Source organism: Delphinapterus leucas, chromosome 15 (genome assembly GCF_059928025.1).
Source record: "Delphinapterus leucas isolate spDelLeu-1000000601 "Yukka" chromosome 15, BTC_Dleu_Yukka2, whole genome shotgun sequence".
NCBI lineage: Eukaryota > Metazoa > Chordata > Mammalia > Artiodactyla > Monodontidae > Delphinapterus > Delphinapterus leucas.
This window is the reverse complement of record NC_143143.1, coordinates 84,951,100-84,972,218: the sequence shown is the minus strand read 5'-3', so window position 1 is coordinate 84,972,218 and position 21,119 is coordinate 84,951,100.

The following is a 21,119-nucleotide window of genomic DNA, read 5'->3' as shown; positions in this document are numbered from 1 at the left end:
GATCCCACATGCCATGCTGTGCGGCCAAAGGGGGGAAAGAAAAAGTTAAATCACTTAAGGCTATTTGGTTCAACTAGATTGCTCTTTCTCTCCGTGAATACCCCACCTTCAGCCAGAGAACATGCTGGTACAACGTATCTGAATGCTTGCTCCACTCCCTTTCACTCAGGAATCCTGCTACTAGAAATTTAGCCTGAAGAAACAATCAAAGATACACACAAAAAAGGTATGTAGCCTGAAGTCTGCCACAGAGTTCTTTATTATAGCAAAAACCCCAAAAATAAACAGAAGCCTCAAGACAGACTAAGTTTCCGATGAAAGAGGAATGCGCAATCAATAAATAAATTTTGGCAAATTTGTATTTGGGAGCATTATGAAACCATTATAGATCATGGTTTCAGGTATACAGACAGACATGGTGCAATGCTTATGATACATGAATTTAATAAAGGAGAGACTGAAAGATGCCAATACAGTAAAAATAGTTTACATAGAAAAATGTCTGGAAGGGAGCTGAAAAGTAGCCATAAGTTATCTCTGGATGGAGGTGGGGAGCTTGTGAATTGTTTTTATTTCCTTCTCACTAATTTTGTTTTCTAAATGTTCAATAATGAGTATTTTTCCTTAAAAAAAAAAGTCTAAAAAGAAAAACAAAATAAAGGGGGCATTAGACAAACAAGCAAACAATGAAATAGAGAAATAACTCAACACTGTCCCAAATCAAGGAAGCCAGAGAACGTGGAATCGGGGCTGGCGTGCTTGCCCGTGTCTGAGTCCCTTTTTCTATTTAATTCAGGCCTCTTCTTCCCAGAGTCTAGTTCTCTGCAGAGAGGCAGTCTACTCTGTGTCCAGACCTCAACAGGACAAAATCACCCAGAGAACCAGGGAGTGTGTCACAAGGGAAGTTGTCCACATTCTCCCTGAGACTAGAATAGCCATCGGTCATCCACTCAGGTTTCCTAAGCGACAGGGACCTGCTTTTCATGAGAAGACTGGGGCTCTGAGAACTTTGACTTGAAACAGACAAACAGAAGAGTAATTAATAAAATAGGACTAGGGCATCATTGCTGTATACTTTATCTGTACATAAAGAAACACTGAGAACCATTAGGTCAGAGTTAACTGCTCCCTGAAGGCTGTGAGTTGTCCTTGACATGATAATTATATTTTATATACACACGTACACACATGTCTGTAGATTTACTTATCCATCTACATACCTATCGAGGGAGAGAAAGACAGAGGGACACAGAGAAACTGAGACAGAGGGAGGAGGAAAGGGGTGGGGGGTGGGGGAAGAGAGGGAGAGAGAGAGAGATACATATAACAATAATACCATACATTCAGTTACATGTCCCTACCCTGCTGGTCCATTTTTTAGTCCATTTTTATAACTTAGAAGCTGAGGCCTTGATCTCCAAAGACACATTTACAATCCTTTTGCAGGACAGGTGTATTTGTCGGTATCCTCCTTATAGTTTGTTACATTTGCAACACCCCTATTCTAAAGTTATGCCACATTCCTCCAAGATGCAAGGTAAAAGTTCACAACTGCAAAACAGTCATCGTCGCCCATGTGATCTCCCTAGAAACCAAGCTTATGTCCTCTCCTGCTGCCTTCTCTCCTGTTGGTTTGAGGCACTTCTCAGTTCGGCCATTCATATTTTCCATTTCCTCCCATCACCTGACTCGTCATTTCTACTCTCATCTCTGCCTTCTGCAATGCTGGGGTAAGACATACGCTGCTGGGTGTGCATCACAGTTTTTAAAGATATGAATCAAAAGGAAACATTTTTAGAGTGAAGAAATTTCCCATGAAAATCTAGACTTTCAAGTTTTCTTAAAAACCAAAGAGCTAGCGCCCTTGACCCCATGTTCTCGCGTCATCACAACCAGCTGGGCAGAGTAGCAGTGACCTCTTCGGGCAGGGCAGGGGCTCCCCGTGTCTCCCCACCTTGAGGCTGGGACCCATCACTATGACTCACCCTGGCCGGTGGATGTCTGCCTGGCCCCAGGACCATCTGCATCCCCCACCTTGCTCTGACCCAGCCCACATCCAACCAGGCTCTCGGGGGAAAGTCTTTCGTATAGAGTCCATCCGACATGTTTTTCCATACTGGCTGCACTTGGTCCTACCTACCCTCCAAGGCTGGTGCTACAGGAGGTCAAAACCTTTCCCAGGACTTCTCAGCTCATGAGGGGCTGACCCAGGTAGGTCTGAATCCACACCTACACCATCAACCATCTGCTCTGCTCTCCTGCTGTACCCCCATCCCCTGGCACACCCCCCATGGGCTCACACAGGACCAAGGGCTCCTCTTCCACTGGTCCACAGAAGTTCCTCTCACGGAGCCAGGACTGGAACCAAGACAACGTCTGCCAGCCTAGTGGGCAACACAGCTGGCTTGTTAGGTCCTTTTTTTTTTTTTTTTTTTTTTTTCATTCTCATGGAGAATATGGCGGAAGGAAGAGAGTAGAATTACAGAAATCTAATTCCAACACAGTACATCTCTTCCAAGAATCTAAGAAAAAGGAAACAAAGAGGGTGAAATGGAAAGGGAAATTAACACCTGCTAGACACTGATGTAACGCTGACTTTGCTCCATGCATACATATCCCCTCCCTCCTTAGCAGAACCACAGGCACTCTGATGTGGACACAGAGGTTCAGAGAGGTAAAGGGACTCGCCCAAAACCACACAGCGAGCAGGTGGTGGAGCTGGAACTCAAACCTAAGTCCTTCTGAGGCTGATCCTCTCTGTGGCTGCCTCCCAAGATCCTTCAGAGTCAGGTTTGCGAATATTCTCATTCCAATCAGTCATCCCAGAAGAGGCCCAGGACAGGAAGGTGTGGGGGGGGGGGGATGAGGTTCAAGTTCGGAGATTCAAGTTATCAGGGATGTGCCTGTCCCCCTCTTGGGTTTCTATGTGGCCGGGAGAACCTTCTCCTGACTGTAACCAAGGCACTGCCATGAGGGCATCTTGGCCAAAAGGAAAGAAGAGACAGACATGCAAGGTTCTTTGTCTAGGTGCAAGCTTCTCCAGGAGCTGATGGGGCCGTGAGAGAAATTCCCCTACTCCAGAGTGCGTCTCTGCTTCCACTTTAAGCACCTGTCCTTCCAGCCGCCCATTCTTCCACCACTGTCCATCCGTCCACCTGTCCACCCACACCTCATCCTTCTACCTGCTCATCCATCCGTTCATCCATCATCCACAGTGGATCTGTCCATCCACTGATCATTCATCCATCCACCTATCCGTCATCTCTCCACCCACCCATCTATCCATCCATTCATCCATCCACCCATCCAGCACTTAAGACCCACTGTGTGTGAGGCACTCTATATGGACTGGGAGAGCAAGCTGGATACTGGCCCTGTGTTCACAAGTCCACAGCTCCGCCTACAGAACAGACTTCCAACTACTAAGTACCCAGATAACAATTAAATGACAGTTTTGATGAGTGCTACAGAGGTACTTTATTATTCTTTAATTTATTTTTTACTGAAGTATAGCTGAATTACAATGTTGTGTTAATTTCTGCTGTACAGCAAAGTGACTCAGTTATACATATATATACATTCGTTTTCATATTCTTTTCCATTATGGTTTATCCCAGGATATTGAATATAGTTCCCTGTGCTATACAGAAGGACCCTGTTGTAGATCCATTCTATATATACCAGTTTGCATCTGCTAATCCCAACCTCCCACTCCTACCCTCCCCCTTGGCAACCACCAGTGTATTCTCTATATCCCTGATTCTGTTTCTGTTTCATAGATAGGTTCATGTGCGTCACCTTTTAGATTCCAGATATAAGTGATCTCATATGGCATTTGTCTACAAAGGTACTTTTAAAATGCTGAAAGAACTGATACAAGAAGACCCCGCTTGGTTTGGGGTTGGTGGGGTGACGTCAAAGAACCCAGGGAGCAACTCATACAGCACTGGGCTAAGAGCCGGGCGTGAGGCAACACAGCATGGGTTTGAATCCTGACCCTGCAACTGTCCTGCGCTGTGGGTGCACAGCCTCACTTCCCTGGGCCTCGGTTTCCTCGAGTTCAAAACGGGGATAATAATAGTGGGAATCCCCTAGAGCTGCCCCAAGATTGAGGGAGGGGAGGTGAGAGCTAAGCGTGGTACCTGGCAGATGGGAGCCGTCGTCAATAAAGACGTTAGCTGCCATCACAGGACCATCCCTGACCTTCCCTTCTAGCAACTTCCCCACAAGGAAGATGCAGTAAGGAGGATGGTTCTGCCAGAAGAATGAAAGTTACCATCATCCAGGCCCCAGAAGAGGCAGATCTGCCAAAAGAATGACTTTTTCCTTGCTGTTTGTTGGGATTTTTTTTTTTTTCATTGTGGTCTGTTTTCCAAACTGTTCAAGTTGGGCATGATGCTTGGGATGAGAGGGACAGTCAGGAATCAAGGATGTGGTCACTGTCTTTAAGAAGAGACTTCACTTCTGAGAAGAGATGCATCCACTGTGGACGTACATCTCCGTGGAGAATTTAATCCACAGAACTTTTACCAGCAGTCAACTTAGCACAGGGGGAGCTAAGATGTCAGGGGCTGGCTAATTCCATAACCCCGGGAGAGGGTGGAAGGCACAGCTGGACTGGAAATGAAGGTTGCTCTAGGATGCGCCCATAGCCCCGGCCACCCGTTCACGCTGTGATGTCTCTAGCCTGCAACAGAAGGACCAGCACCGTCCCTGGACACAGCCGGTCAGGCGCTGCAGGAGAACATCGGGAACCCAGAGGCTCCAGTTCTGGTGGCAAGTCCCCCCTCTGACACAGAACAGATTAGCCATGATTAGACCTCACAGACGAAACATACCACCAGCCTGTGAAGGTGTGATAAGCCAGGGAGGATGTGACAGCCCCTGGGGAGCCTGAGGGAGCAGGCTGCTTTAGAAACACAGCGATCTTCTGGCCTACATCAGTCTACAATGCTCCTGGCCACCATGGATCAGAGGTCTGTGTTTGCAAGATGACAGTCTGAGGCACATCAGGGGCTTTCAGCACTGTCCTTGGGAGAGCAAAGTTTGGATTGCTTGTTATGTTAGAGTGTGGCAACATGCACGCTGTAACATGTCCACAAAATAAATAACAGCTACCACTCCCGGTAGCTACTATGTATCAGACACTTTCTCTTTATCATCTTTATGCTACATTTTCCATCATTGTGTTAATAAGAGTTGCAGATACAGATGACAGCCACCATTCATCACTGATGGGTGCCAGGGCCCTTCCACACTCTCTGTGTGTCTGTATCTGCTTGGGAGCTGGGGAAACTGAGGCTCTGAGAAGGCCACAGGTCTTTGTCCAGAGCCACGGAGCCTGTGAGTCCTACTCTGGCTAGTCTCCTGCCCCATCTCCCACACTTTTCTCCTCCACCGCACCTCCCACTGTGTGCGTCCATCATCCAATCAAGTCCATGCTGTGTCACCCACTCATCTGAGCTTGAGGGAGTTCTCAGTTTCCTCATCCGTAAAATGGGGATGGAAAGCATCTGGATCTGCAGGTGGTTATGGGGAATGAATGAGCTAAAACCTGCAAAGTACAGCGTAGGCCTCATTAAATACAAGCGGCTGTTAAAATCTGCTCTCTGCAGGCCCGACCCATGCCCCACCAAACAGCCCAAAGATCCAGGAGCCACATCCTAACAGCTGGCCCAACCCAGAAATTAAAAGGAGTGAGAAACATGACCAGAGGTATGCCCGAGCGGTGACTTCCGGGGACATGTCTTATTCAAAATCACAGTGATGCAAATGCAGACCAGTAATTTGGGGGCAGAACCCCCAACAAACGTGCAAGGGAGCAGAGACCCCAATGCCTTTGGCAGGAACATAAACTGATAAAAGCCCCTTAGGAGGACGCATGGCCACTCTGTATAAACAGGAGAAACACAAAGACACTTTACAGCAAGGGCACTGGTCACTGCACTGCTTGTAAAGTCCCTACTGTAAACGCCCAGAGAGCCTTGCAGAGAGGGGGCTGCACCACTGAGAGTCCCACAGCCCTCGACCGGGACTCCTAGGAGGCCCGTGTGTGTAGGACCATGGACAACGTGGGGTGGCACCGTGTGGACGTTACCATCCCCCTTCTGCAGTACACAAATGTGTGAAAGTGTCACCGAACACGAAGACCAGACTGTTGACGGGGCTCTGTCTCTAAATCATGGGATCAGACATCTTAGTTTTCTCCTTCGTGCTTTTCTACGTTTAGCAAATATTTCACCCCCCCCCAAAAAAAGATTTATTTTTGCCACTAAAAATGTTTTTAATAAGCAAAAACATAAGAGCAAACAAAGCAGGGAGCCTGCCCCGTGCTCCTCGCTCACAGGTCATAGCTTGCCGATGCTTGCCAAAGACAGAAGCACCTCTGCCTCAGCGTTCTCCAGAAAGGACTTTAGCAGAGGGACCACATGAGGTGCCACCTGGCCGACACGCTGAGACAGGAGAAAAAGCACATCGCTGCACTGCCCCCAAGGGCTAGCCACTAGCCACAGACAGCTATTTAAATCTAAATTAATTCAAGCTAAATAAAATGTAAGATTCAGCTCTGCAAGCACTGACCTCACTGCAGGTATTCAGTAGCCATTGCTGCCGCACTGGACAGCACAGCCCCGATGCAAACTCTCCCATCCTTGCAGAAAGCTGTTAGACGGCTCATCTGTAAAGAAACCTCTCAAGTGTTACCAGAGAAGATAAAAGCATGAAAGGATGTGCAGGGGGCAGCACACGTGTTCTGCTGTAAAGGGCCAGAAAGTCGATATTTCAGACTTTGTGGGCCAGACGTCTCCGGGCAACTACTCAACTCCACTGTTGAAGTGTGTAAGCAGCCACAGACACTATGTGGATGAATGAGCGTGCTTCTGTTCCAATAAAACTTTATTGACAAACACAGGAGGCGGGCTCGTGGGTCATAGTTTCCCGATGCTCGCTGTAGCGAACACTAGTATTTTATCATCACTTAACAGCCAACACTCAGCCTATTGCCCTGTTGTTGGGTACCACCATAGACGCTGTAGCTGCATTTTTTAATTTGTTCTTCACTGTGACCCAAGCAGGTTAAGACTACCAGTATCCCCACTGCCTGAAGGAGGAAACTAAGCCAGAAAGCTCAAGTAACCAACCCGAGTGGAGGGGCTGCGATCCACACCTAGGTCACCCTGACCCTAACGGCTACACTTGTAACCATCCATAGTCCAGTGAAAATGAAAGGGAACTTTACTACCGAATTTCTGGCCTCCGAAGCATTAAAATATCACCTTGTGTCGCGAACCCTTCCACAGGCTTCAAAAAGTCTGAACCCACTGTATGTATTTCACGGGCAATAAAATGAAGAACAAAAGCCCTGAACTGAATGGCTGTGGGAAAATAAGAATATTAATATTTAAACCTAGCAAAGAAATGATGTAAAAATCAGATGTTTTCCAATAACTTTCCACAGCTGAGTGGTTTGGGAGAAAAAGTGGTTTTGGAAAATTCAAAATGATAGTTAAGTCAGGAACCTATTAATTAACCTATTACAAAGTCTTGGTTTTGTAAGAGCCTCCTGTCTCCACGTTCTAAATAATTAATAGTGTGATCCATTAACCTCGAACTCTTAAACCACTCAAGGAACCAGTGGGTAATAAATAGTGAGCATGGGTGTCTCATTATTAAAATCAAATATGACATTAGCAACTCCTGAGAATACCCTCGTCAGTGACTTACGGAGCTCTCTGTGACACGCAAGCCCAGGCAACATGAAAGTGTCCAAGCAAAGCCCCATTTTCGTGAAAAAGGCCTGAACCGCCAGCACCGCCTAAGTCACTGGGTGTCATACAGGTCCTCCCAGCAGCAGAGGCCATCGATAGATGCCTCCTCTCACGCCCCCATCAACTCCCACAGCTGGCCAAGGACACTCCTCTTTGAAACCTCAGGAATCTTCAGTGAGGCAGACACCCCAAAGACTGATGGGGAAGACGGGTCATCTTTTGGCATCTCCACAGGGCTGGGTAGGTGCCTGGGAGAAGGATGGAGAGTGAGATGTGGGGAAAGCAGGTGGGTCTTTGGATGCTGGTCCCAGCACTTCCATCAGTCCTCTGATCTGCGCAAAGCCACTTCCTCTCTCTAGATGCCTGTGATAATCAGGGCTCTTGGTTGCAAGTGACAGAACCCCAATTCCAACCAGCAGAAGCATTAAAGGGAATATAAGCGTTTAACTGAGACATACAGGGGTGCGCCAGCTTCACTCGCAACCGGATCCCGGGCTGAAATGATGCCAGCAGAAGTCAACGCTCACCTCCTCGCTCAGCCTTCCTTTGGGCTGGATCCATTCTCAGGCAGGCCCCACCTGAGCAGGTTGGGGAAACGGCCACTCCAGGCTCGAGTCCCACCAGCTTAGTGACCTCTTAGTGGAGAGACAACACCCCTTTCCAAAAGCTCCAACTGAAGTCCTGGAAGAGACTCTCAATGGTCAAACCTGTCATGTAGTCATCCAAGGACCACGCATCCTGGGCAGAGGGACAGTGGAGGGTGATGGCTGGTTCCACTTGGATGGAGATGGTGTGTGCTCCCTCACGACCAGACAGCCTGGGGACCACTGGAGGGAGAGGAGTGGGCTCCCAGGACCTTCCTCAGCTTTGGGGCTCAACCCCAGCATGTGGAGCAGAAGCAAGTGAAACTGAGGCAGTGATGCCTGGGACTCACGTAGCCCATGAGGGACACACAGTAGCTTCAGATGAGAGCCACCAGCCCAAATCCCAGAGCTAATGCAGCATCCCAGGATGAAGACCTCTGAGGAGGGAGGTGCAGGGGAAGGGAGGGCGCTCTGCTCACCCAGGCTCCGCTTGGCCCCTTCCTCCTGGGAAAGGACAGAGCATCCACCAGAGGTTCCGCAGGGGGCTCTTAGAAACACGATGACATGGGTGAGGACCACGGAAGTTCCCATTCTCACAGCCACAGCCCCAACCATCAGCCTGTGGATCCGTGCCAGCCTGTGGGCGACACATCCCGAGTCCCCCCCGAAACAAGGACAAGCAGTGAGGCGTTCCTGAGACTGGCTGAACGTACTTTAAAAGGTGGTCCTCCGCTGGAGCGTGTAGCGTTCCTGAGTCTTTGGACTTAAAATTCTACCTCTGTTAGGAAATAATGGTGACGATAGTTGGATGTTCTGAGCTTTCTTCATTGTTGTCCTTTTGTTTTAAAACATCTCTATTTGGTTAAAGTTTAAAAGTTGGCAACCTCTGCCCACCCTTGCTGTCTTGGTTGAGCCACATTTACCAACAGGACCAAGACGATACCCCACCCCTCTCTGCCCTAGTCAGCTCTCCCAGGCCGCTGGCCTCTGCTGAGCGAGCAGCCTTCTCCTGTCGCTGGAGGGGGATAGCTGCGAGTATCCATGGGGGGCACCGGAGCGGCAGCATCGCTTGGAAGCTTGCTGGAAATGCAGAGTCTCAGGCCCTACCCCAGACTGATGAGTGAGAATCCACATTCTACCAAGTTCCCCGGAAGATTCGGGTGCACGTGGAGGTCTAATAAGAGCTACACCAGACTTTAACCAAGGACCTCTTCTCACTAATTATGCCACTAGAGGGCCCCCAAGCCTGGGCATCGGCCCCCGGGTTTTTAGCTCAAGACCATAAATCCCTGAGAACCACTTCTCTCCCAGCACGAAAGGTCAACACTGCTCTTCTCAGCCTGACTTCCATTCAACAATGACGGTCAACAGTCACCAAGCCCGCACCACATGCCAGCTGCCGTGCCAGGGGTCGCCTTACCTCCAGAATCCCCACAGAGTCTCTCCTGTCCTTCATGAACCGTCTCCAAATCCCTCCGCCCACCTCCACCTCCACCACCTACGTAACCTTCCTCTTCGAATTTCCTAGAGCATTAAGGAGCTTCCTGGACAGGCTTAGCAACTCCCTGTTTCCATGACAACACCTCGCGTGCGGCTCTTTCCCTCTTCTAGACTACAAGCTCCTCGAGGGTGTGCGGGACTGTGCCCCCTCCTCCATGCCCCCCGGACCTCCAATGGCACTTCTGCCACGCGGCGGCTTCGTAACTCTGCACAACGCAGTGTCTTCCAAATTGCACTCACTTGGCCACCACCCTCCCTGCAATGAATATTTTTAATGTTTCCTTAAATAAGTGTAAAGGAAAACTTTGGCATCTACTTGAATGGAAATGCACTATTTTCCTAATAAAAAAAATTAAGCAAACGTATACCTAATTTAAACATTCTTTATATAACAGTTCACTTACCTCCTAAAATTACCCCACAGACTACCAGGAGATCAGCGTTCCATCGGCCGGCTGGGAAGCGGGCATCCAAACCTCCCCACGGTGGGCTAGGATTTAAACCACTGCCCAGTGTTCTTAATTCTGCCCGAGTGATCCTTCCTTCAGCTGCAGCGGGGCCTTAGTCTACAGCCATCCCCACGGGTGTCACTTATCATCGCTGGCATCAGGAGCTGGGGTGCTTCCGCCCAATGACGCTCCATCAGCCATGGGCGTGAGAACTCAGGTCCACAGTGGCCATCTTGATGAGCAGGGCGCTTACTCAGTGTTGCCCGCTGGGATTGTTCTGAGGACAACTATGGAACTGGGAAGACACTTCTTTTCTTTTTATGTTTTGAAGAACTTACACAGAATCACAAGAGCTAATCTCCGATTCCAGAGAGATGACTGTATTTATTCTGCTCCATTTTCTGACGTGAAACAGAAGCTGCCCTTGGACAGTGCCCTGTGTGGCATCCGGCAGCAGCCTGGAGCCTCGGGATCCGTTGGGGGCAGGTGTGCAGCTCACACACCCACGGGACCTCTCTCGGCAAAGACCACAGAGGCGGGACATGTGCTCAGGAGGTAAACACGGGGAACACACTACATAAGGCACGGCAACGTGAACTGGGGAAATGGATGACAGGGAGGGTGACGGTAGATTCTTTAGGGATTCATACTAAAGCAGAGTAACATGACCTGGAAACAGAACCCAGATCCCAAGCACTTTGTTCATTTCTTGCAAGATGTTATAAACTTGCTTCTAACAGCTAGCTCCAGAGAAGTAACGTGTGAGCTGTGGCATGAAAGTAACAAACACCAATGACGAGGACAGCACCTAATGCTTCTGTAGGCTCACCCAAGCCAGGCAAGGTCATAAGTACTTTGCTAATAAATAACTCCTATAGGTTGGTGTTATTGCCACTCTCACTTTACAGATGAGGAAACTGAGGCACAGAGAGGTTGATGAACTTGCACAAGGTCACCCAGCTAGTAAGTGGTAAAAGTTGGACTAGAACCCGGGCAGTTGCCCCCAGAGTCTAACCACCACGTCCCACCACTTCTCACGGTCAAGAGCCACAGCACATATCATAACAGGACCCATGTGTTCAGCTCTTCCTAAGTGCCAAGCCCCATGTGCTTTTCCATAGGCTGTCTCATGACATTATCACGACAAACCTGTGAAGTGAGAACCACGATCAAAAGGTAATAGCTGAAGAAACCCAAGACTAGAGAGGTTAAGTAACTTGTCCCAGGCAACACAGCTATTTGAGAATAAGCTGGTCGCTGTCCCAGGTGCTGGCCAATGCAGGGAACAACATAGATGGGCTCTCTTCCTCCCTGGAGCTCATAACTGCGGTGGAGCTTAGTGAGAGAGGGAAATGGTAAACAAATAATCCCTAGAAGCATGGACGAATTATAAATGCAAAAAAGTATTTAATGGAAGAACAGGATGTTAGGACAGAATGCTCACAAGCTCTGAGAGAGAGAGAGAAAGACAGAGAGAATGGAAGAGAGAGAATGGAAGCGAGGTGGGCCAGAGGTGGGGGGCCGGTCGGACTCCAAGGTGAAGACACTCTGAAGATGAAGGTGGCTGATGGCATGGAAAGTACAACAAACACAGCTGAGAACCACCCAGGAACAAAGGCTGGGCGCCTGCCCTGGAAAGCTCACCTCCACTCCACTGCCCTGCCCCACTCCCCCTGCATCTGGCCACGCCCCAGCTCTCCTCTGGGGACCACCCTCCCCATCGCAGTTCATGGGCTTCAATGAAGCTGACCCACCCATAGGTTCTCAGGGCAGGTGTGTTACCCAGCTGGCCAATCAGCTTCCTCCACCCTCACTCTCTGACCAATGATTGGTCAAGCCTGGACACATGACTCAGGCAAGCTGAATCAGCATGGCTCCCATGCACGTTATTTGCCTTCCTGGGGAACTTCCTTTTTGCAGAGATTGCTAAGCTGGAAGGAAGTTATGCAGTGCCGAGAGCCACCCTATGGAGACACCTGCCTGCCCGCCTGCCCGAGAAGGAGTCCAACACGGGAAGAGCAAGAGAGGAGGAGGGAGAGAAGGAGGCTGCGGTGACATGGCTGAAACCCAGGGGCAGGAGGCCAGGCTTGTTTCCCACCTGCACCAGTAAGTACTCCCACCTCCCCAGGGTAAGCCAATTTGAATTGGGATGTTTGTCACTTGCAACCGAAAGCTGACTGGTCCAGCTTTGGGGGGGACGTGCTGGGAAGCAGACCCTGGGAAGTAGACCCCAGGTGGCACAGGTAATAGAAAGGGCCACAGGTCACTGTTGCCAGGGTGAGGAATCCCTTGCCTGCATCCAAGGGAGAAGCGGGGAGAAAGGAGGCCTGAGAGGCATCTGTGGTGGGTTAAGGGGGGCCTAACAGGAGAAGGTAATGGTGCAAGAAGAAGATGGGCTGCCTCTGCCCTCAGGGGGATGGGAGGGAGGGCCACTGTGATGTTGGACTGTGTCCCCCGAAACTCCCTGAAATTCACGTGCTGGAGTCCTAGTCCCTAGTTCCTGAGAAAGTGACCTCATTTGGAGAGAGGGTCTTCACAGGAGTGATGAGTTAAAATGAGTTAAAATGTATGGGTGGGCCTGATGCACAACCACTGACACTGATGTGCAAAGAGGAAAGATGATGTAAAAAGACACAGAGAGAAGACGGCCGTCTGCCCGCCAGGGGAGAGGCCTGGAATGAATCACAGCCTCAGAAGGGACCCGTCCAGCTGACACCTAGATCTGGGACTTCCAGCCTCCAGAACCAGGAGAGAATCCCTTTCTATTCCTCAAACCACCCAGCCTGCGGTACTTTGTTCAGCCACCCCAGGAAACCCCTGTAGCCCCAGGAAGGGGATGGGGGCCCCTGCAGCTCGGCCTTTCCTGTGCATTAGGGGACGGGGTGCCGAGCCTCTCTGGGAACCAAGGAAGCAGGGCCTGGGGGGTCCAGAGGACGTTGCCCCTGGGGCATGGAGGGGGTACCACGTGGAGTCAAGGGGCTGGGAGCAGGGCCTGCCTCCGCTTGTGGGCACCAACACCCCTGCACGTCTCAGGGGCCAAAAGTGTGGTGATTCTATAGATGTAATAAAGTGTCATGCAACTTATACCAAACACAAAAGGTGCACGTACAGCGTGGTGACACTTGCTGTGGCCCCTGGTTTAGTGACAGTACTGCACCAGGGCAGTCTCCCCATGTCCACCAGCGCCCTGTTCCAGGTACGGTGTCACCGTTGAGAGAAGCTGGGGAAACTCTCGGTACTACTTTTTGCAAGTTCCATGTGAGTTTAAAAGTATTTCAAAATAAAAAAGTTTAGGAAACATACAAAACTATAAAAAGCCAAGTCTGGTCTCCTCTGTGTTCCCACCCTCCTTTGTCTGATTATCTGCCAGTCTTCCTCAAAGCCTGCTTCCTTCGGCCCCTCTGAAGATGAGTTGTGGGGAACCTTCCAGAACACTCATGCACCCCCAGACAGGGTTGGAGGCCCACTAGGAGCCAGGAGAAAAGGAACCAATCCTCTCGCACTTTCGATTCTTTGTGTTTGAGCTCATGTGGGCAGAGAACAGAGAGGGCTTTCTCCCCGAGTGAGAAGAGCCTGTTCGAAGCGCAGCCCCACGGCCAAGGGCCCCTCCGGGCACGCGGAAGCCGCTGGGGGACGGGTGCGGGTGTTGCTCCCTGTGAAATGCCTGATTCTAGCTTCTAGCCGTCCTTCGCTTGTGCACAGTGTCCCCAGGCCGGTCTCAATGGTGAGCCTTGTCCACGAGGAGCACAAAGACGCCCTTGCGCGGCAGCCAAGAGCAGGGAGCTGCAGCTGAGACGGGAGCACCTCCCCCGCTGGGACTGGCCCCATTCCTTCCCCTGCACTGGGGGCTGGCCCTGCCAGGGAGCACCCATGGCTCTGAACTCCTAAGTGCCCCTCTTCTGGCCAGCGAAGAGTGTAAATAAGCCTGGGGGAGGGGGGCGGGAAAGAGGAGTGAGCACCGTCCCTGGAAGGCAGTGTTCTGAAGTGGTCCCACGGGCTGGAAACTTGTAAGCAGAATCCTTAAGAGGTAGGGACTTGCCTATCACTTGGGGCATTCGAGCAGGGGCAAGACTCTAGCTGAGCAGGAAGCCAAAGAAGGGATGGAGGGAAGCAAGTGATGGATGGACAAATGGGTGCATGACAGATAGACAGATAGATGATAAATATATAATTGACAGATATAGACAAATGATAGATGACAGATAATAAAGAGACAGACGGTAGGTACATGACAGAGACAGACGATAGATGATAGATAAATGACAGATAAAGAGATAGATAGAAGGTAGATATATGAGAGATAGAAAGATGATACACACATAAACAGACGATAGATTAGATAGAGAGATGAGAGATGAGAAAGAGTGGGGAGTGGGGGGGAGGGAAGGAGGGAAAGGAAGAAAGAACAGTACTTCTTTTTTTTTTTTGCGGTACGCGGGCCTCCCACTGTTGTGGCCTCTCCCGCTGCAGAGCACAGGCTCCGGACGCGCAGGCTCAGCGGCCATGGCTCACGGGCCCAGCCGCTCTGCGGCACGTGGGATCTTCCCAGACCGGGGCACGAACCCGTGTCCCCTAGATCGGCAGGCAGACTCTCAACCGCTGTGCCACCAGGGAAGCCCAGAACAGTACTTCTTAAACAGGAAGCCACAGCTGCATCACGGATGCCAGCTGGGGACCCTGACTAATCTACACCGTCTCAGCCCAGGTATCCACACACACCTCTCCCCAGCTCCTCCACCACTTCCACTCAGTGTGGGCAGGACCAGAGTCTGCCCAAAACTGAAGCGAGCATCCACCGGCTCAGACTCCCAACCTGGTTCTCTCCACATCTCCCCATCTCTGTCTGGGACACCTTCCTTCTTCTAGGTGCTCAGACCGAAACCCTCAGGGTCATCCTTGACCTTTCTCTATCTCTCACCCCACACATCTGATCCATCAGCAAATCCCTGCCTCGAAATACACCCAGATTGTGGCCACTTCTCACCACTTCCGGCTCTACCACTGTCTTGGCTGGATTTTCCCCGAGAGCAGAGCTGGACGTGGACTTAGGGCAGTTTATCTGGAAGACTGTCACAGAAAGCAGGAGTCAGTGAGTGGGAGGGAGGGAGGGAGGGATGGAGGAAAACCCAACTCAGTACATCCTCAAGGTCATGGCTGTAGGCAGTGGGGTTTTTGGTTTTGTTTTTTTTTTCCCTGTCACCTCCTGACTTTATTGGAGTGATGGTATGTGGAGTGGAGAAACCAACTAGATGGGAATCATGCGCTCACATCATTCCAGGCTGCAATTTGGAGACCTCACATACGCCGGTACTGGTGCTGGTTTGACTTGTTTGCAGCTCTCAGTGGCGTGTTTGAGGTCTCTGCCCGCCTGGAGAGGTTTCACAAAGAACCACTGTCACCACAAGCTCAGCTCAGAAGCCATGAAGTCTGCCCAAGAATCTCCTGGGATGCGTTTCATGTCAACGGAGAAAACATGGAGCATTCACCAAACGGTGCGGGGCAAATGGGGGACCATCTCACAGAATCCATGTACAGAGCTGGAGATGCAAAACTCCATAATCCTCGGTCCTGTCAACAGCTGTATTCATGGCCAGTTAGGGTAATGCTCCTGAAATACAGGATGCGGACCAATACTGGCAGTCCTGTGAGGTAGATGCTTTCAATAAACAGAGAGAAACAGCAGAGCTGCAAATCAGGGTCCTGTGCACACTCCATCATGGGAAAGGATGAACCAGCATGAACATTTAATCCACCATTTTAATGGTAAAGATCTGGGGTGTCGCGAGATTCCTTCCAATCAGCCCCTGAGGGGCGACCTCGTGCAGGAAGCCCGCTCCCCCAGCGCACGCCTCCCGCGAACGAGCCCGCAAACCTGCACAGGCGACGGCCCAGGTTCTCAACGTGACAAAGACCCGCCCTGCAGCTCTCCTGGGCTCCAAGGGACGCAGCGCCCCGGGGACCCCCGCCGCCTGCAGAGCTGCGACCCCCGCCCCCTCCCACGGGTCCCGGCCCCAGTCCCAGCACCCCCCAGCCCCGCCCCACAGGACCCCGGCAGTGGGGTTTTGATTCTGTAAGAACCGCCCACCTGAAGGATGGGACACTGGGACATTGACCCCATCCTGTCAGTAGAGGATCATCCCTCGGGCATTAACTCTGCTGATGTTCTGACCCCAGTTCTGCCGCTTGGGATTGGGTTGCGGAGCACCCAGCTCACACCTGAGGTGAGGCCCCAGCAGTGGTGTGCTGGTTTAACAAGCCCCTGGGGGACGGAGGGGAGCAGGTTACCTACGTAGCATCGCCAATTTCCACAGTGTAAATGCTCCCACCCTGGAGGATTTCAAGTACCAACATAGTATCCACCAGCTCCCAACATTCCTGAAACTGTAACCACTGCCTCTTCTGTGCCAACATGGTAGCTTGTCTCCCATCACCTGGGTTGAGCTGGAAGCACAACTGAGGAAAGAGGCGGGGGGCGTCCAGGCGCAGGTGACACGGGCACCAGAGATGCCCGCCGCAAGCAGTGTGCTCCCAGCCACCACAATCTCTCACTAAATTTCCTTCTCCTCCTGCCTTGCCCAGCACGGTCGAACCCCTACACTGCAGGCAGACCAACCCCCTTCCAAGTGTTAGCTCTGGAAGCAAAGGCCAAGCCTCCACCTGGGCCTCCCCACATCCTAACCCCCAGCGCCTCTGGGCTCACTGGCCTCAGCACCCCTACCTCCAACAGTCACTGCACGTCAGTCTCCTGTTCACCAACATCCAAGTGCACAGCTACCTCAGGACTTTTGCACCTGCTGTTCCCTCTGCCTGGAAGGCTATTCTCCAAGGTATTTACAGGACTAATTCCCTCACTTCTGCCTCGTCTCTCTGCAGATGCCCTTGCTCAGAGGCCCTCTGACCCCTCCCTACCACTCCCCTTCCGCCAGCCTGGCTGTAGGCATTGAAAACTACCTGGCATCACATCACACGTCTATTTCTTTCTCTGCTTCACTTGCCCCAGGAGACTACTGACTCTTTGAAGGCAGGGACACCACAGTCTTTACTGCTAAATCCCCAGCCCCCAAAACAATGACAGGCATAAAGTAGGTGGCCAAGAAATACCTGTTAACACCCAGCAATCGCGAATTCCAGGGAGAAAGTTCAGACTGATTTCATTTTTTCAACTCCCCACAGGGGTTGTGAAGACCACTCCTGGGTTGAATAGACCAGGTCCAGCCCTGGTGCCCTCGATGGGCTGGCCTGCCCCAGCACAACACAAGCACCGAGCTCTCCCACTTGCTGGCTCTCAGGAAAGAAACCTCCAAAGCTGCCACCACAAGGCAGGTGCACACGGTCACAGATGTAACGGGCACCCCCTCCAAATTCAACGCAGAGCCAGAGTCCGCCAGAAACAAACAGAGAAACCGCATTTAAAAGTCAGCACCTGTCCAGCAGCTCAGCACAAAGGACCACAGTGTAACTCAGGGCAAGAAGCAGCCCCGGGCTCCTCAAATGCTCTAGTTGGAGTGGGTTATCAGTTATCTATGAAACGTAATGAACTACCCACAACTCAGTGGCCCCAAATAATAACCATTTCATTGTCCACTTGCTGTGGGCTGGGCTTGGGCAAGGCCCCTCTGCTGGACGTGGTGAGGGCCAGGCTCACTCCTCAGCTGGGAGTCTGGCCAGGCTGGAAACACCCTGGACGGCTCTGCTCTCAAGAGCTGTCGGCCGGGGCGCCCAGTTGCCCCCAGCAGGATGGTCCAAACTGCTTTACACGGCAGGTGAGAGGGCTGAACAGAGGCTGCCAGGCGCCCAAGCTCTGGGCCAGGAGTCACGCTGCATCACTCCTGCTGTGCTCTGTTCAGAGCAAGTACAAGGATGCAAGGGGGCAGCCTCCCTGCCTGATGGGAGGACTGACAAAGTCACACGCACAAGGGCGGTGGGGTCTGAGGGAATGAGTGAGGCCGACTGTAGAAACAACTTGAATAGCATAATCCCCTTTTCACAGGAGGTGGAGGGCACAGAGTGGGCAAGTGACTCACCTGAGGTGACACAGAGTCAGGACTGGAAGCCACACAACCTAACCTGCCTAGTAGCGCCCACCCCCCCACCCATCCCCCAGAGCTCAAGCTCTGACTTTGACATAAACCATCCGTGTGCCCAGCACAGGTCACTGAGCCTCGCTCCATGGGGACAGGGAACTCACTTGCCTGCACTGCGGGCGGGTGGACAGACGGCTGGCTGGCTGGGTGGGGTCTCCCAGGGTAAGGCCGGATAGGGGAGAGTCTGGGGGACATTTAAAGTCACCCCCAAAGTCCCAGGAGCCTGGCTGTGCGGGGAAGCACAAGCCTCTATTTGTATGTCAATGTGATTTATTTCTCTCCAGTCCAAGTACAGCCTTTTCTATCCAGTTCCTCCTGAGCATCTGCCTTTGACTGTCTCTTCTGACTGAATTCTTCCCCTTCCCTCAAACTGGGTCCTCCTCCAATCTCCCCCGTCAAGGGGCACAAGCCACACACCTGGTGTCGTCCCCACTCACTCCCTCCCCCGCCCCTGCCTGCAGCTGCAACGTGTGTCCTGTGAACCCCACCTCCATCTACTTCTCTCCGTTACCTCTTTCAGACTCTGGCCCATCTTCTCTCTCAGGGAGCTGCACCACACACACACACGCACACGCATGCGCACGCGACCCACGTGCCCCCAAAGCAGCAGCCAAGTGACGTTTCCCAGTCCCAAATCCATTGGTCACCCTCTCATACAACCTTCAAAGGCTCCACATTGCTCCTAGGAAAAAGACCCAAAGCCTCAGCGGGGTCGTCAGCACTCTGCACGGGCTGGGCCCTGCCATCTCCCCCCCCGACCCCCGGCCGTGCGGCCCACGCTCAAACACAACGGCCCCTCCCGCCCGGGGCCACCACACCTGCTGCTCCCTCTGCCTGGAACGGTCATGACCCGCATCCTCTGCCCTCATCACGCTTCAGCCGGTTCGCCCCTACTTTTTCAAAGTTCATATCTGTATCTCCAAGATATAGTTTTAAGAGGAAAAAGCAAAGTAGAGAACAGGGCTGGGGGGAGGGGGTGGGGAGAGCACACTCCCTTCTGTGATTAAAAACAAGAGGAAGAATATAATGCACAGACATGTTCTAAGAGCATCTCAGAAACAAGAAACATCGGCGGTGCCTCTGGGAAGAGGGGGTCGGGCTGCAGGAACGATAAGGACAGCGCTCACTGAACGTGCACTTGCCAGACTGTGTCAGTTCATCTGCCCGTAACCGCATGGTGCGGAGATGATCACAATGCTCCCATTTGACAGAGGAGGAAACTGAGGCCCAAAGAAGGGGAACCAACAGCTGACAAGTAACAGACCCCAGCCCGGGCCTGACTACACCAAGCCAACCTCCCGACGCTGCTCCGCCTGTCTCCGGCCATCACGGACGCTTCTCCACAAGACATGCGCACATACCACTCTTCCCGTCTCCAGAAACCTGTTTGTAAAAAGAATGATGTCCCCCACCTCCCACGAAAAGCGTTTCTTTTCCTTTCCCTGCCAATATTTCCAAGGGGGTGGTCACTTTTGAAGGCTACACCTCATATGTGGCTACACGGTTCTGGGTGTTTGCTGAAGATTTTTTTTGGTCAAAGCTGCTGTCGTGTTAGAAGCCCTCCTCGAAATAAATTTAACAACGGGGTAACATGTTAGGCCAAGTGTTCGCCTCCAACAGGATAAGCTCGGACTTCTTCAGATGGCAGTTCAAGGCTTTCAGGACAGACGTGCATCTCCGGGGTGCCAGGAATAACCAGAGCCTGGCCGGAGATGGCTCTAGCTGCGTGGCCACCCTCCTCCCTGTGGGACCGGTGCCCAACTCAGCTCATGGGACATCTCTGACCCCTGCTCGTCCTGGAGCTAGAGGGGCTAGAAACACGAGAGACCCTCCTGTGTGCGGCCAGATGGTTAACTGCACCGGGTTGAGGTCTCCCAGCAACCATGGAGCATCACCCTCTACAGGCAGGACAAGGTGGCCTCAGCAGACTCACTGCCCAGCGTGAACCAGGAAAAGGGTGTTATTCCCCGGGGCCGAGCTTTTTGCTCTACCGGTGACACTCACGGGACAGGCGCCTGAAGGCGGGTGACAGTTAACTTACATTCAGCACAGGCACTGGGCTGGGGTCACATACTTTACCCAGTCTCACAACCACCGCAGGAGTTAGGAACCATCACTGCCCCCATTCTACAGACGAGGAAACTGAGGCGCCGCCTGATAGAGGGACTTGCCAAGGTCAGCCAGGTGCAGTTGGCAGGGTCGGGGTTCTAGACTGACCACAAGGCCAGCTCCGAGGCACCCAGGCACAACGGCTCCAGCTGTCTGCAGGAGCGATGAGGGCCGTGTCATGGCCCTAACCATGCCCATGACTGCCTGTGGCTTTTATAAATGAGGATAAGTTACAGCAGGGCACACGCACACATGCACACATGCATGCCATGACTCATCCAGCCACCCTCACCCTCCTTCAGCCACTGGCTGACTTAAGCCTGTGAACCCCCCAAGCTCCCTCCTGCCTCTTGGCCTTTGCACGGCCGTTCTCTCTGCCCAGCACACCTTTCCTTCCGACTCGGCCTGGTTCACTCCAACCACCTTCTGGGTCTCAACTCACTGCCCCTGGACACCTTCCCTCAGCTCCCCCAGGCTGCCAGCCCCAGAGCAGCTCTTACCCCTTCCCCCCCAGACTGGCATCTGAGCCCATCCCCACTAGACCCCTCAGTGTGGGCCACGTCTCTGCTCTCCGCGGCAGCCCCTCGCCTGGCATCATGCCTGGCCTAATAGAAGGCACCCGATTTG